Source organism: Triturus cristatus, chromosome 5_1 (genome assembly GCF_964204655.1).
Source record: "Triturus cristatus chromosome 5_1, aTriCri1.1, whole genome shotgun sequence".
NCBI classification, from domain to species: Eukaryota; Metazoa; Chordata; class Amphibia; order Caudata; family Salamandridae; genus Triturus; species Triturus cristatus.
Window position 1 is genome coordinate 530,613,003 of NC_140587.1, and position 17,040 is coordinate 530,630,042.

Genomic DNA, 17,040 nt, shown 5'->3' on the forward strand with positions numbered 1-17,040 from the left:
ACAGCTAAACACCCCCTGCTGCCACGGAGAGGCCGCTATACACCATTGAGGCCCTGATGGGGCAATCACACACCATGTCAACCCGGTGCAACCTGTATGTTTCCGAGCCCAGTGTTACACACAATGATGGCCTCATCACAATCCCCAATCCCCTGCCACATGACAGTCACCAAGTCTGACCATGGCTCCAGGTGAAGCCTGCCCCATGTCATGTTCCCCATGTAGGATCACCATGTATGCAAATGGAACACACATGATCCGGAGAAGTGCACACAGACTACAAACAATTCACACACCCAAAACGACGTGAGGCATCCCTTACCCTAAGGAGATTTCAACACTTGCCCGTGCATGTGACGCTGAATCAGCACATGTTGCTGTGTTCATGAGGAGTAGCAGGAGCACAACAATGCCACCAGCAGACAGCATGCACATGGACCTGTGGAAGAGAGACACACAAGGATTCAGCACAAAGGAGCACATCCGCAAGCATGTACTCAACACGTATCATGTTGTTAACATGACAGGTGACAATGATGACCCTCAGACAACATCCTTCCATTGCGCCATCACTTGAGTGACACTTCAATACACACCACTGACTCACTTGGCAGACATGCAGATGGACACACACATTGCAACACATGCCACACACGGCCCAATGCGTGCACACTCAGACACTGGAACTCACCACTAAGCAAAGAAGTTGCGTATGAGCCGACTCCGCATGTCCTCCACAGCCTCCTCCTCCTCCACATCACTTGCCCCGTCACCAAGGCCTTCATCCTCCACGGGTGGATGGTCCTGGTCATCTTGATCCAGTATGAGTGGAACAGCTTCCTCCACTGCCATGTTGTGCAGCATGCAGCAGACGATGATGATCTTGCACACCTTCACCGGGGCATATGGGAGTGCTCCGCCGGTCTTGTGGAGGCACCGGAATCGGCTCTTCAGAAGTCCAAACGTCCTCTCAATGACTCTCCTGGTCCGCCCATGTGCGTTGTTGTAGCGGTGCTCGGCAGCCGTGCTGGGGTTGCGGACAGGCGTCATCAGCCATGGCATGTTGGGATAGCCAGCATCCCCTACAAGGAAACATCATGGACAGAAGTGTGTCAGCACAGGCAGTGAGATTGGAAGATGACGCCAAACACTGAACTGCCAGAGTCTACCCACCAACAATACATGCTCGCTCGTTCCGCAGCTGCAGCATCATTTCAGGCAGCCTGCTACGCCTCATGATGAAGGCATCGTGTGCTGATCCTGGAAAGCGAACACAGACATGTGAAATCACCATGTTGGACAGACACACCACAAGGGCATTAATGGAGTGATAATGTTTGCGATTCCTATACACCACCTCCTGTGCCTGTGGTGGTACCAACGCAACATGTGTCCCATCTATGGACCCAATGACATGGGGCATCCCTCCCAGGGCATAGAACTCACGCTTGACATCTGTCAACTGCTCACGAATTGGGAATTTAATGTACTCATCCAGGTGAACCAACATGGCCTCTAAGAAATCATGCAGAACACGGCTGAACATCGTCTGGGACATGCCCCCGACATCAGCAATGGTATGTTGGAACGTACCCGTGGCAAGGAAATGTAGGGATGCCATCACCTTCAACTTGGGTGTCAGTGCACTGGGATACCTGTGGCGCGGGAGGAGTTGTGCTTCCAGCCGGCCAGTCAACTCATCAATCAACCGTTGGCTGAATCTGTAGCGGCGTATACAGTCCCGTTCATGCAGGGCAGCAATGTCTGGCATACGTCGAGGGAGAGGCGGAGCCCTGCAGTGAAATGGAAGGAACACCTAAGAGTGAGCACTGTACAACAACATCGTCAATGCACTGAGCACATGTTACACAGCCAATACACATATGCCACGTTGTGAGTCAGGTCTGTGCCACATTTCCTGGACACGTACGCCAGTCAGGTGACACTCCTACCAAGGGACAGCCACTAACGGAGGGGGGCAAGATCACGATGACATGGCATGAGACTACATGTGGGCCAGTGTAAGTGAACATGCACACGCATCACAGGATTCACAGACATCCACACATGTGCAGAAGTAGTATGCGTATGGTACAGACAGGTAGTTGGATGCGATATGCACTGGTCACATGTCATAGGAATAGGACAGGCCACACACATTGCCTTTGAGGAGTACATGTCGAGACAGAACATACATAGGGAGCATGTGGATATGTACTTGTGTTGATACTCCGTGTAGTTGCATACATACACACCTCATGGCAAATCACATATGTGGGCTGGTGTGCGGAACAGTGTGCCATGCCCATCGACACACAGACACATGTTGGCAGCAGCAACTGCTGATGCATTGAACCACACACCTACAGCAAAATCATGGAAAGACATGCCACACACATGACATGGTTGCAGCGTGCAACGCAGCCATACACATGTCATGTGTAATATTCCGTGTACCTGGCATCAGGGGACAGGTGCGGGTGTCCGTGACTGGGACATGCAAGTGACTCATGGCTCCACTAGTGTGTACGACATGCACACATGTCAAAGGAGTGCAGGGGATGTGTGGTACAATGCGCACCATCACACACGACATGTGTACACAGCTCATCGTACATGTGCTTTGCCCACACCTCAGGGGTAAAGTGCCACATCACATCCTGACACACCTGTGTCACACACATGTGGTATTGCACAGACAATGCATTGGTGTCCACCCTTGGCAATACCTGTCCGCTCCATTCCTGTCTGTGTGCCGCCTGTCACCACTGACAGTTGTGAAACGCACCGTACATACGCTCGGAGTGCGTGTATAGGGTCCCTGGGCCAATATTGCCGCTGGCGTATGCGTACGCCACAGTAGTACGGACCGTACAAGCGCTTGTGCGGTCCGGATCACAATATGGGCGCTGGCGTATGCGTACGCCACAGTAGTACGGACCGTACAAGCGCTTGTGCGGTCCGGATCACAATATGGGCGCTGGCGTATGCGTACGCCACAGTAGTACGGACCGTACAAGCGCTTGTACGGTCCGGATCACAATATGGGCGCTGGCGTATGCGTACGCCACAGTAGTACGGACCGTACAAGCGCTTGTACGGTCCGGATCACAATATGGGCGCTGGCGTATGCGTACGCCACAGTAGTACGGACCGTACAAGCGCTTGTACGGTCCGGATCACAATATGGGTGCTGGCGTATGCGTACGCCACAGTAGTACGGACCGTACAACGGTCCGTACTACTGTGGCGTACGCATACGCCAGCGCCCATATTGTGATCCGGACCGCACAAGCGCTTGTACAGTCCGTACTACTGTGGCGTACGCATACGCCAGCGCCCATATTGTGATCCGGACCGTACAAGCGCTTGTACAGTCCGTACTACTGTGGCGTACGCATACGCCAGCGCCCATATTGTGATCCGGACCGTACAAGCGCTTGTACGGTCGGTATCACTGCTTGTGGGGTGCCCTAGGGCGTGGAACGCACCGTACCTGTGTGTAAATGTATGAAAACACATAGGGGACACATGAGGGACAAGTATAAGGGCCTAAATGCCTGATGGTTGCCATGGAGACTGAGTTAAATTTTTGAATTTGAGCACCAGGTGCACAGCAGAAGTCAGTTTGAAAGAATCTACATTGTTGCAATGTGGATGTTGACTTGACATCATTATCAAAACTGAAACCATGCAAAGCCACACACTGGGGTAGGTTTGAAGGGATTGGATGAAACGTAGGATGCTAATGTGACTGACCAATCAATCTGTACTCCTATACATGAACAGGCCAGCCAGGCATATATAAGGCAGCCAGGTCCCATGAGAGAGCACTTGCCTGCACATCCATTCATCCATGACCACTGCTGCTGATAGTGATTCCTCTGGCACCATGTCCAGGACTGTGGAGAGGTCACAGCCATTCACCCAGGAGGAGAACCTTGCCCTGATAGATGTGATCCTCCCACAGTTCCAGAGCCTGTATGGTCGACCAGGGGTTCAGGTGAGTGCAGACTCCACTAGCTTAGACTGTGCCCCTTTTGTGTGACAGTGACTTCTGGCATTGTGTCCATGTGTGACAGACATGCACTGTTGTTTGGAGTGGGTCCCAGGGTGTGGAAGGCCTCATGTCACCCATGCAGAGCATGCTGTGTTTCCTGTGTGCACTCCTCACTTGCATAGTGCCTACTGTGACAATGAATGCAAGGTGCATGCCACATTCTGCCTGCATACTCCTCCTGGGGATGTTGTTTCCACAGTCCTGATGTGATCCTGTGTTCCCCCCAGTGTGACAGGTGTCAGTACCCATGGATGTGTGTTTGTTCAGTGTACCTGTGCTGTGAGTGTCCAAAGGCCGTGTTCGTCCCCTGCACATTGGTGTGTGTGTTAGTCCCCTGTCATGTGGGTGAGTGCATATGGGGAGTGTTGCACACAAGCAGCATGAGGGATGGATATGGCCTGGCCATCCGATGTGAGCAGGGAGCAGTGCTGTGTGCATGCCGTGCTGAGCCAGCCCCACACCTGTGACACCCCCGTCTACTGGCACATGGGCAGAGTGAGGTGTGTACCCGCAGTTGGCAATGCCATGTGATTGTCCTGTACCTGTGTGTGTCTGTGTACTCTGCTGAGGTAGCATCAGTGTGCTGGGGCAGGTGACTGCTGTGAGGTGCTGTACATAATCCTGGTGTAGCCTGTGAGGCACAGTGTGATCCCTGGTCAGTGAGTGTGTGGTACCCCTCATGCCACCCGTGTGCTTTCACTGGCACGTAGTGCATTTGGCCTTCCACAGTGGATAATGTCCCTATGACAAAGGTGCAATTAGTTGCATGCATACCATGGCCTGTTCATAATGAGGATTGTTCTATATGTGTGTCTCTGTGTCTTTGCTCATGTGGATTAATGTATTCTCTCTTTTGCATCCTCACAGGTAGGCGCCATTGCCAAGGGGGAGATCTGGAGGGAAGCCGTCAGTGCCGTGAGGGGTACAGAGGGTCGGAGGCGGAGCCTGTCTCAGGTGAGGAAACGCTGGCAGGACATCCGGTGCTGGACGAGGAGGATTGCACGGCTCCTGCTGGGGGACTCACCTGAGAGCCGTAAGAACCGTGGGCGCCGTCGTCTGACCCACATCCAGAAGCGTGTGCTGGCGGTGGTCTTCCCCGATATGGACAGGTGCCTACAGGAGAGGCAGCAGCAGGAAGGGGGTAGGTACATGTGTGTCAGTTGTGTGTCCCCAGCCAATGTAAGTGTGCAGTTGCATGGATACACTGCCAGGGTTTGATTGTGCAGTGCGTCAACTTCTCCACAAAGTAGCACAGTGCTGTTCTCACTCCCTCCCTTCCCCTCCTTGCAATGTGTTCCCTGGTCTGTCTGTAGCCACTCTTGCACAAGGTTATTTAGGCAGGCAGTTCATGCAGGTGCCCTATGCTATCAGCATCATGTGTGGGGGTGATGTGCCACAGGTATGGGGACCTTGCGTGTGCCATGGCCAATTTCAGTCATTGTGGTGTCCATGTCACTTGGCACTGATTGTGAATCACGACATAGGGGTGTGTCTCCAAAATGTACAGCCTTCCAGCATGCATGTCCAATTGTGTGCCCTCTGACATGATGTGCCTGAGTGGGAGGCCTGCTAAGTGCAGGGACGGTTGCTTCATTTGCAGTCATGTCCATCCTGGACCATGGAGGAGTGTGGGCACTACTGTGCCCTGGGGCACCTCTTCCTTGGTATCATGTGCGTCATCCAACAATATGGCCATTCACTGTGTCTTCACCATGGGTTGGGTAGGGTGGCATTGTACCCTGGGCTCAACTGTTAGGACCTACAGGTTGCTACATGTGTCCACTGTACAGGGGGACCCATTTTGCTTGTGCATACTCACAGTGGGCATTACCTGTGTGTGTTGTTGAGACAATCTGATGATGTTTGCCTGTCAATGATGTGTGGACATGGCCACCAGGGGCTGTGTGTGTACAGTCATGAATTAGTGGAGGCCATGTGTTTCCATCCCAGAGTAAGAGGTGTACATACTTTCTCCGTCTCAATGAGATTGTCTCAGGTGTGGGTGGTTTGTGCGTACAAGGCCTACATGTCAGAAGCTTCATCCTCCTTGCTGGGTTTAGCCTGTGTGTGATGTTTGACTGGACATACGCTCAAGGTGCAGTGACCCTGTCATGTGTGGCCTGGTTTCATGTATTGCCTTTGCAGCATGCGGCAAGAGTAAATGGATATGATTCATGCTCATCCCTTTTTGACGACGCAGTGTGGTGCAGGTGCTGTGCACATTTGTCCCCAGAGGCTGGCTCCTCTCTAAAATTTCAGGTGCAGTGATTTGCTGTTGTGTCATGATCTCCATTGTGTCTCAGTGGCATGGTGGGTCGAAAAACTGTGTGTTCCATGGCCTACATGTGTACATTGTTTTGTAGGTGTTACTCCTGTTGCTTTTCAGGCTATGCAATGTGACCTATGTATATTTGACTCATGTGACATAAGTGTACAGGTGTCTGATTTTCTCCTGTCTCTTCACCTTGCCCACAGCATCGCCGGGGGACACGGAAGGAGACACTAGCACGGACCGGGAGGAGAGATTGAGCACCAGTGCCAGCAGTGCTGTCCTGTCTGGCACATGGAGTGGCACGGAGGCCGAAGGGAGTGAGGCAGAGGACCTGTTGACTGCCAACACAGACTATGACGCAGACGGGTCCGAGGCTGAGCTCCCAGAGGTGGCGGAGTCTGCCCCCCCCAGCTGATGGCAGCCCTCCACATCCCCCCGCCACCTCAGGTTCCATCACCGGCCTCCCACATGCTCGTGGCCCTTCCCTCCGTGCTCGGTCCCCACATGTCTCCTTCCTGCCAGGCACCGCACCCCCTGCCCCTGTCACCACTGCTGCGGTGAGTGCGGAGTCTGTGGACATCCTGAGGCAGTTGCAGGTTGGTCAGACTGCGATGCTAAATGTCCTCCATGCCCACACCCAGGTGCTGACCCAGATGGAGGCATACATGGAGGGCATGTCGGCTGCGCAGTCTGACCAACGGCAGTTGCTGAGGTCCATAGACTCCACACTGACTGCAGCACTGGATCTCCTGCAGCGCTGCGTAACACCCCCTACCCCTGCCCCATCCACAATTCCCACTCCCGTGCCTGTCCCACGCACATCCAGACGTCAGCGTGCACGCACCCCAACAGACACAGGCACCACACCACCAGGGAAGTCGAAGCGCACACCTCCTGTCACGCACACACAGGGTGAGGAAGGCACACCCACTGGGTCGGGGGGGAAACGTAGAACACGCAGCCACAGTGGGAGTCCGCATTCCACACAACCCACTCCCTCCAAATCCACTCCCCTTAGCTCTCCTGGCCAACAGTCAGTGACAGCATCATCCACTGCGAGTGTGCCCCCCAGCCCCAGGATGACACCACCCCGCAAGCGGTGGAGGCGGGACCCGGCCAGGGGAGTTGAGTCCCCCACCCTGTCCACACCCTCCCCCAGTGGCGCTGCGACCCATCCCTTTGCCCCCCCCCTCCTTGGGGCCTGTGGTTGGATAGGGTGCGGGGGAGTCGCTGGGGGAACTTGCCGACGTGTGCAGCGCCATTCTGTCCTCCACCTTTGGCGCTGGCACCCCCCCTGTGGCAGAATCATCCCTCCCTGCACCCACAACACCTACCCTTTCCCCTCCTGTCCCTGCGGTGCCTGTTTCCACCCTCCCCCCTGATGCCCCCTCTTCTGTGGATGAAATGGACTTGTGAACTGTGCAGGCAAGCTAGGGGACACACGTCCCGATGTGTACCCCCCCCCCGGACTTTGCTGCTGGGCTGGCCCATGGCCCTTGTACATAGTGGACATTTTCTCAGATATATTTTCCTGCTGAATAAAGCCTTTTCTTTTGGTTTTGCACACTGATGCTTTCCTGGACTTGCTGTTGGTGCTGGTGCTCCCTGCGTTGGGGTGGTGATAATGTGTTAGGGGTCTGTGAAATGTTGGAGTGTGCTGCTCATGGGGTGTACCCTGCCATCTGCGTGCCATCACAAAGGTCTCTGCCAATGGTATTTGGTCATGTTTGCTCTCACTGTATGGTGACATTGTCCCAAGGTGTGTTCCATCCTCTGTGGAGCAGGCCATTTTCCCTGCAGGGTGTCTCCCAAATGCTGTGCTGTGCTGTGTCTACATTTCCTGGATGTGTGAGGGTTGCCGTTCAATATAGCCATGCTGGCTCAGCGATGGCTCCGCCTGCATCTGGGGTATCACCCTTGTAGGTCACTGAACTTGTTGATGGGGTATATTGTCCTATGTCTGGGCACTGCTGGGAGTGATAGGTACACACCCCTCCTGTGTCTGGGCACTGCTGGGAGTGATAGGCACACACCCCTCCTGTCTCAGGGCACTGCTGGGAGTGATAGGCACCCACCCCTCCTGTGTCTGGGCACTGCTGGGAGGACCCTGCACCCACCCCTCCTGTGTCTGGGCACTGCTGGGAGGACCCTGCACCCACCCCTCCTGTGTCTGGGCATTGCTGGGGGTGTTTGGCACACCCCATTCTTATTGCAGGTTCGGTGCGTACATACACGGGTGGCGCTTGGGTGCGTACATACACGGGTGAGGTTTCGGTGCGTACATACACGGGTGGCGCTTGGGTGCGTACATACACGGGTGGGGGTTCGGGGCGTACATACACGGGTGGGGGTTCGGGGCGTACATACCAGGGTGGGGTGGGGGTTCGGTGCGTACATACACGGGTGGCGCTTGGGTGCGTACATACACGGGTGAGGTTTCGGTGCGTACATACACGGGTGGCGCTTGGGTGCGTACATACACGGGTGAGGTTTCGGTGCGTACATACACGGGTGGCGCTTGGGTGCGTACATACACGGGTGAGGTTTCGGTGCGTACATACACGGGTGGCGCTTGGGTGCGTACATACACGGGTGGGGGTTCGGGGCGTACATACACGGGTGGGGGTTCGGGGCGTACATACCAGGGTGGGGTGGGGGTTCGGTGCGTACATACACGGCTGGGGGTTTGGTGCGTACATACACGGGTGGCGCTTGGGTGCGTACATACACGGGTGGGGGTTCGGGGCGTACATACACGGGTGGGGGTTCGGGGCGTACATACACGGGTGGGGGTTCGGGGCGTATATACACGGGTGGGGGTTCGGGGCGTACATACACGGGTGGGGGTTCGGGGCGTACATACACGGGTGGGGGTTCGGGGCGTACATACCAGGGTGGGGTGGGGGTTCGGTGCGTACATACACGGCTGGGGGTTTGGTGCGTACATACACGGGTGAGGTTTCGGTGCGTACATACACGGGTGGCGCTTGGGTGCGTACATACACGGGTGAGGTTTCGGTGCGTACATACACGGGTGGCGTTTGGGTGCGTACATACACGGGTGGGGGTTCGGGGCGTACATACACGGGTGGGGGTTCGGGGCGTACATACCAGGGTGGGGTGGGGGTTCGGTGCGTACATACACGGCTGGGGGTTTGGTGCGTACATACACGGGTGGCGCTTGGGTGCATACATACACGGGTGGGGGTTCGGGGCGTACATACACGGGTGGGGGTTCGGGGCGTACATACACGGGTGGGGGTTCGGGGCGTATATACACGGGTGGGGGTTCGGGGCATACATACACGGGTGGGGGTTCGGGGCGTACATACACGGGTGGGGGTTCGGGGCGTACATACACGGGTGGGGGTTCGGTGTGTACATACACGGGTGGGGGTTCGGGGCGTACATACACGGGTGGGGGTTCGGGGCGTATATACACGGGTGGTGCTTGGGTGCGTACATACACGGGTGGGGGTTCGGGGCGTACATGCACGGGTGGGGGTACGGGCCGTACTTCCACGGGTGGGGGTACGGTCCGTACATACCCCTGCCCACGCTCTGCGTGCCTGGGTACGGGCCGTACCCATGCCTTTGGTGGGTGGGTACGGTGCGTCCCCCCATTGTTGCGGTGCCGTGGGGTCCGCACCGTACACAGGCCTTGGGGGCGTGGCTACGGGTCGTACCACGCGTACCCCTACATGACCCCAGCAATGCTGGTACGAGCTGTACCAAGGCCTTTCTGACGTGGGTACGGGCCGTACCGCCATTGTTGGAGTGACGTAGGGGAACGCGTGGTACGTTCCGTACCCACGCTCTTGCGGCCTGGGTAGGGTACGTACCGGTTCGCGTGACCATCCACTTCCGTTGTGGCGGACGCTTGCGTTGCTGGCCTCGCCCCCACACCCTGGCAGTGTCCAGGCCCTGATGGTCAGGTATGTCCAGGCCATGTGTGATTTGGTACCATGTGTTGGTGTTGTGTGTCCTGCCCCTGCCCCCCCCTTTGCCCCTGGTTGTTGTGCTGACCTTCTGCAGCGTCTGCGTCGGTTCCTGTACGCCAGGTGGACTGCTAGGAGGGCAGGGATGGCACGTAGGTTCGGGTCCATGTCTGTTCGTCGCGTCCAGCTGCTCCTTGCGTGTGTCGTCCTGATTTCCCGGCAGTTTTTGGCAGCCGGTAAATATTTACCGTGCGGGATGACGTCGGTTCGAATCGTACTTCCTGGTTCGTGAAACGTAGGCTGGATGCGTACCGACGTCACGTCGGCGCCTTTCAGGATCGGAATTGTGTTTAGTTTCTGTTCGGTCGGTGTTTTGTTCGATTCGTACGGAAATGGTGTTTCCGTATGAATCGTACTTGCATTTTCGGATGGATTTCGCACCGGGTACGAGTCGGACGGAGAAAAGGCTCCGTCCGATGGTTCGTACCCGGTTTTTACCGGATCGGAATTGGCACCAAGGTGTCTATCACCAGCCCCAACAGTTTCAGAATAATCAGCAAATGAATGGGTATTATCAACCACGAATCCCTGTAGGTCCCAACCAATGTTCATATTGCAAAGAGGAAGGTCATTTTAAATATAGCTGCCCTAAATTAATGCAGCGTAACAGTAATGCGTATGGCGCAAGAGGTAGAGGTGGTCAGCAAGCTCCTAGAGGCAGAGGGCGTGGAAATGTTCTCCAGAACGCGCGTCCTCTTCCGCCTCAAAATACCATAAATAGCTTTGATCAGCAGGCCAACGCGACTGGTAATACAGCCCAGTACTACAATAATGATTATTATGCAGAAGACGACAATGAAGAAGATAATGACTACTAGGACAGCCATAGACAGAGAGAGGGAGTTGTTTCAGTGCCAGTGGATCAGAGCGGACCTTATGTTAAAGTAACTACAGCAAATGTAACGGAGCCCTTCCTGCTGGATACTGGTGCTGCAAAGAGTTCAATCATGCATTCAAAACTCCCTGGCGCGCCTTTGTCTGGCGAAATGAATGTTTCAGTAGGTTTTTCTGGCGCCCCAGTTGGGAACCCGATTTCTAGTCCTATGTCACTTTCTGTTGGACCTTGTGAGCTAAAAGCACCCCTCATCCTAACAACAGGTTGTGGTGAAAATTTGCTAGGATTAGATTTGCTAAAAAGATTGCATGCCACGCTGTATTGTTCTCCCTCAGGAGTACAACTTACATTAGGTAAGAAAGTGATTTCCCCAATGTATTTGTCTAAAAATGCAATGCCACCTGAATTGTCATCCCTTCCGGATGTCCTTTGGGCTACGGGTCCCAATGATGTGGGTCTCTTGGAAATACCGCCATATGTGGTAACTTTAAAGGCCAATGTCAGATTGCCACGTATTCCCCAGTATAAGATCTCCAATGAAGGCCAGAAAGCGTTGTTAGAAATTGTCAGCGATTTGATTAAAAAGGGTGTGATTGAAGAGACAAGAGGCAACGTTTGCAATAGTCCGGTTTTACCTGTCTTAAAAAGAACGGACCCTTCACAGCCACCTGTTTACAGATTTGTGATTGATCTTAGAGAGGTTAATAAGATTGTTGTGCCACAGTTTCCAGTTGTCCCTGATATAACTGCCTTGTTAACCATGATTCCTGCCTCCGCTGCATGGTTCTCAGTGATCGATTTAAAGAATGCTTTCTTTAGCATCCCAATTGCAGAGGAGAGCAGAGACATTTTTGGCTTCAGTTTAGGAGGCCGAAGCTTCTGCTTTAAACGCGCTCCCCAGGGCTACTGTGAAAGTCCATCAATATACAGCCAAGCTTTGAAAGCGCAGCTTGATGCACTTGTTTTACCTAGTGGCGCTATCCTCATTCAGTACGTTGACGATTTGCTAATCACCGCGGATACTGAAAAGATTTGCAAAGAAGCTACATTGTCATTGTTGCGTCATTTGTCTGCCTTTCATCACAAAGTGTCTCTCTCAAAATTGCAATATTGTCGACAAGAAGTGACCTACTTAGGTCATCTCTTATCGAAGGAGGGAAGGAAACTGACCCCAGAAAGAATTCAAGCCATTGCACAGTTGAGTGTGCCAAGAACACAGAGAGAAGTGCGTGCTTTCTTGGGCATTAATTCATACTGTAGGCATTGGATTCCTAATTTTTCCTTGTTGGCAAAACCTTTGTTAGCATTAACATGCAAAGACACACCGAATCCTATCCCATGGTCTGAAGAGTGTCAGAAAAGTTTTTGTGAATTACGTAATGCATTATGTTCAGCTCCTGTGTTGGGTACCCCTGACTACAGCAAGCCTTTTACATTGTATGTTCATGAGAAAGATGGTTGCGCATTATCAGTGTTAACACAGCCTTTTGGCGACAGACCGCGTCCATGCGCATATTTTTCATCAACCTTGGACCCTGTAGCGAGGGCATTGCCAAGTTGTCTGAGAGCCACAGCTGCCGCAGCTATGTCTATTCGACAGTCTGCTGGCCTAGTAATGGATAATACATTGATTGTCATGGTTCCACATGCTGTGGACACATTGTTAAACAGGACCAAGACACAGCACTTAACTAGTGCGCGATTATCTGGATATGAGCTGACACTGTTAGCAAATCACATACACATAAAGAGATGCAACACGTTGAATCCAGCTACATTATTGCCAATTCCAGCAGATCTAGATGAGATTGAGCAACATGATTGTCTGTTCAGAACAGAAGAAGAGACGAAAGGGAGAGTAGATGTCAAAGATACTCCCCTGACTGAGTGTGATGGTACCTTATGGGTGGATGGTTCGTGTTTCAAGCTCCCGAATGGTGATACGACTGCTGCATATGCTATCACTACTTTGCACACGATTGTGGAAACTGCACGTGTGCCACAAAATTCGGCTCAAGCAGCAGAATTGATTGCCCTTACGAGAGCATGCGTGTTGTCTGAAGGAATGAGAGTGAACATATATACGGACAGCCAGTACGCCTTTGGCGTGGCCCACAGTTTTGGGTGATTATGGAAGGAACGTGGGTTCCTGACTTCGCATGGAGCTAAGATTCAGAATGGCAAGTTGGTGAATGATCTCCTTGAGTCGCTGACCCTACCGTTACAAGTTGCGATTATGAAATGCAGTGCACACAAGAAAATCACTGATGATGTTGGTCGTGGTAATGCGTTTGCTGATGAAATCGCGAAAGAAACAGCAAAAGATGTGAAGACTCGAATGTATGTTGCAGGCCCTGCAAGATGGATTAGTGATGTTGGAATGTGTGAAAACACAATAGAAAGTGTAAAGTCCCTTCAAGCTGAAGCCACAGAGAAAGAGTTGAGCAAGTGGAGAGAAAGTATGGGTAAGTTGGATGAGAATGGTTGTTGGGTTGATTTGTCAGAACATAGGCGATGGTTGTTACCTGATGCATATGTGCTTCCAGTGGTCACGATGGCACATGGAATGGCACATATCAGTATGAAAGGAATCTGTAAGTTATTGGCTCCAGTATGGCAGAATGCTGGAATTCCCAAGTGTGCAGAGAATGTGGTCAAGAATTGTATGGTATGCTTGAAGTACAACCCTGGTAGGGGAACCCCAACTCCAGCTGGTCATTTTGCGCCTCCATCATATCCATTTGAAGTTTTGCAGCTAGATTTTATTCACATGGAAAGGTGCAACAACCTGAAATATGTATTGGTGGTTGTTTGCGCTTTTTCAAAATGGATGGAGGCCTATCCCCTAAAAGATAATACTGCTCTATCCACAGCCAAAGCCCTTGTGAAAGAATTTTTCCCTAGGTTTGGAATGCCAAGAATGGTGTGGAGTGATAATGGAAGTTAGTTTGTGGGTAAAGTGATGAAGAATGTGTGTGAGGGACTAGGTATAAAGCAAAAGTTCCACGCTGCAAATCACCCCCAATCAGCTGGATTAATAGAGCGCTACAACGGCGCTCTCAAACTTAAATTGGCCAAAATCCAGGCGAGCACCGGTCTTAAATGGCCTGACGCTCTGCCTTTAGCACTCCTATCCACAAGAATGACCGTGCACTCACGAGTCGGACTTAGTCCTTATGAGGTTGTTTTTGGCCGCCCAGCCAATGTATGGGGTGTGCCAAGACCTACGAAATTCAGTGAAATCGAGCATCCAGTACTGCTTGATTACTTGTATGATTTGACGGTTAAACTGCGTGTTTTACACCAACAGGTGCATGATACTCTCCCCCCGGCCTCTGAGGCTCCAGGACACCCTATCGACCCTGGCACGTGGGTCTTGGTGAAAAACTTTCAGCGCAAGAGCAACGATGAACCTCGTTGGATCGGCCCTCATCTCGTACTCCTATCTACAAGATCAGCTGTTCGAGTAAAGGGGAAGAAGAACTGGATCCACGGCGCCCACGTGAAGAGGATCCCTTTGCCTCTGCCGTATGACCAGTGGGTCCAGGAGGGTATCGCAGACTCTGAAACAGACACTGTACCTCGTTTTGTGCCGTTCAGTGATGCACGCATAAAAGGCACAACTTCAGCACAGGAAAGTGACGATATTTTGCAAGAAGCTGTGCCACCGTCAATTCGATTGGACACTACCGAGCCTGAACTCTTGTTTCAAGATCAAACAGTACCTGGCCGTCTCCACTACAATCTGAGACCAAGGCCTATGGACAAATAAATATTCTTTTCCTCACCTTTTTGGATTTGATACCATAGCTCTCCCATCTGAAGGACTTTCTTGATTTTTGTTTTTCGAACCACCATCCGGGTTCAGCCGCAGGGTCGCGGTGCCAAGACTTTGGGGTACAGGCCGGAGACGTTAGGTCAACGGTTCTGGTTGGTCTAGGGCGTTCCCTGGACTAACAGGTGTACTCCTTAGCAGAAGAAACTCACCCGCAGCGAGCGGCACGATTAGAGGATGGAGTTTTTTAAGATGGAGAGACCCGCTGAGGAAATGAACTTTAAAGCAAGAATATGTAAAATAATGAAAAGCAAACGTTTTGGTGCCAATTACGATCCGGCAAAAACCGGGTACGAACCGTCGGACGGAGGCTTTTTTCCGTCCGACTCGTACCCGGTCGTAAAATTTTACAAACATGCAAGTACGATTCGCACGGAAACACCATTTCCGTACGAGTCGTACAAAACACCGAAAAGATACATACAAATGGGATCCGGGGAATGCGCCGACGTGACGTCGGGACGCTCTCAGGCCGCGTTTCACGACCCAGGAATTACGATTCGAACCGACAGCAGTCCGGACGGCAATATTTTTACGGCACCCAAAAAGTGCCGGAAAAGCGAAGTACGGCGCGAAACGACCAGAGTAGGTGGCCCGGTAAGCGCCGTATCCCCCCCCAGCCCCCGCATGTACGCGCCGTACCCCCCCAGCCCCCGCATGTACGCGCCGTACCCCCCCCAGCCCCCGCATGTACGCACCGTACCCCCCCAGCCCCCGCATGTACGCGCCGTACCCCCGTGTATGTACACCCGAGTACGCGCCGTACCCCCGTGTATGTACACGGGGGGTACGGCGCTTACACGCTGGGGGTACGCACCGTACATACACAGGTGGGGGTACGACTCGAACGTACACGGGTGTACATACACGGGGGGTTCGACACGTACTCGGGTGTACATACACGGGGGGTACGGCGCGTACTCGGGTGTACATACACGGGGGGGTACGGCGCGTACATGCGGGGGCTGGGGGGGTACGGCGCGTACAGGGCACCTGTTTGGACGTCTCCATTGTTTGCTATAGGAGTTCGGTGCGGACGGTCTTTTAACCATACGGTTGTACATTCGGACGCCCGGGACGGATCGTGATTCCCCGGTCGGACTTCGCTTTTCACGTTTGTACGGTAAATCGTCCGAGGACGTGTCGGACACATTTTCCGACCCGAGGACGTGTGGGGAATAATTCCCAAGGCGGTTCGTATGGACTTTTTACCATGCGTATCGTGATTGCCAGTTTGTACGGCACTTGTACGATTCGTACGGTAAAAAGACCGGATACGAGTCGTACGGGAATTTTTTTTACCGGATCGTAATTGGCACCAGAGTGTTTTTATGCCTGTTTGTATTATGTAGTATGGTAGTGTTTACTATAGGATTTGTATTCTTCTCCTCTCAGGAGCCCATTGCACCCACTGTACAGCCTATATCTCCTTCTACTGTCTCCTCACACTCTTTTCACCCTCTGCCTGAACATGAACAAGCCAGACGATCAGAATTTGTAAACAACTCATTTATCCAGCTCCTGCATCAGCACCAACTAGTTATGAATACAACCAATTGCTGGGTGTGTGGTTTAATGCCACATACCATTAACAAGGGTATTCCTTATCTAGTGCTGCCATTTAGTTACAATGGATCGTCATGGGCATTCCAGACCATGTTTCTCTTTGCCCTAGATGCCTACTCCCCACGACAACCGCGTTCCATCAGACCTAGCACCAATAACAAAGCTTTAATGAAAGGAGTTGCCGATATGAGCAGAGATATCGATGCATACTCATCTATTCCCAAAGAAGAATTGAGAGCTTATGTAGGGTGGAACGCGACGGGGTATAGTATTAGTCTGGGTGAAAGACAGCGAAAAATCTCATCCCCAATCTGGGTCGTACACCACATAGGTCGGTTCTGTTTGCAAGGTAATGGTCAGAATCCTAGAGCTCAACTGGGAAGAAGTGACTGTACTGAAACGTACACTTTTCCGTCACAGTTTTCCCCTGCGTTTTTGGCTGCCAAGGGTACATATTTTATCTGCAATGACCGA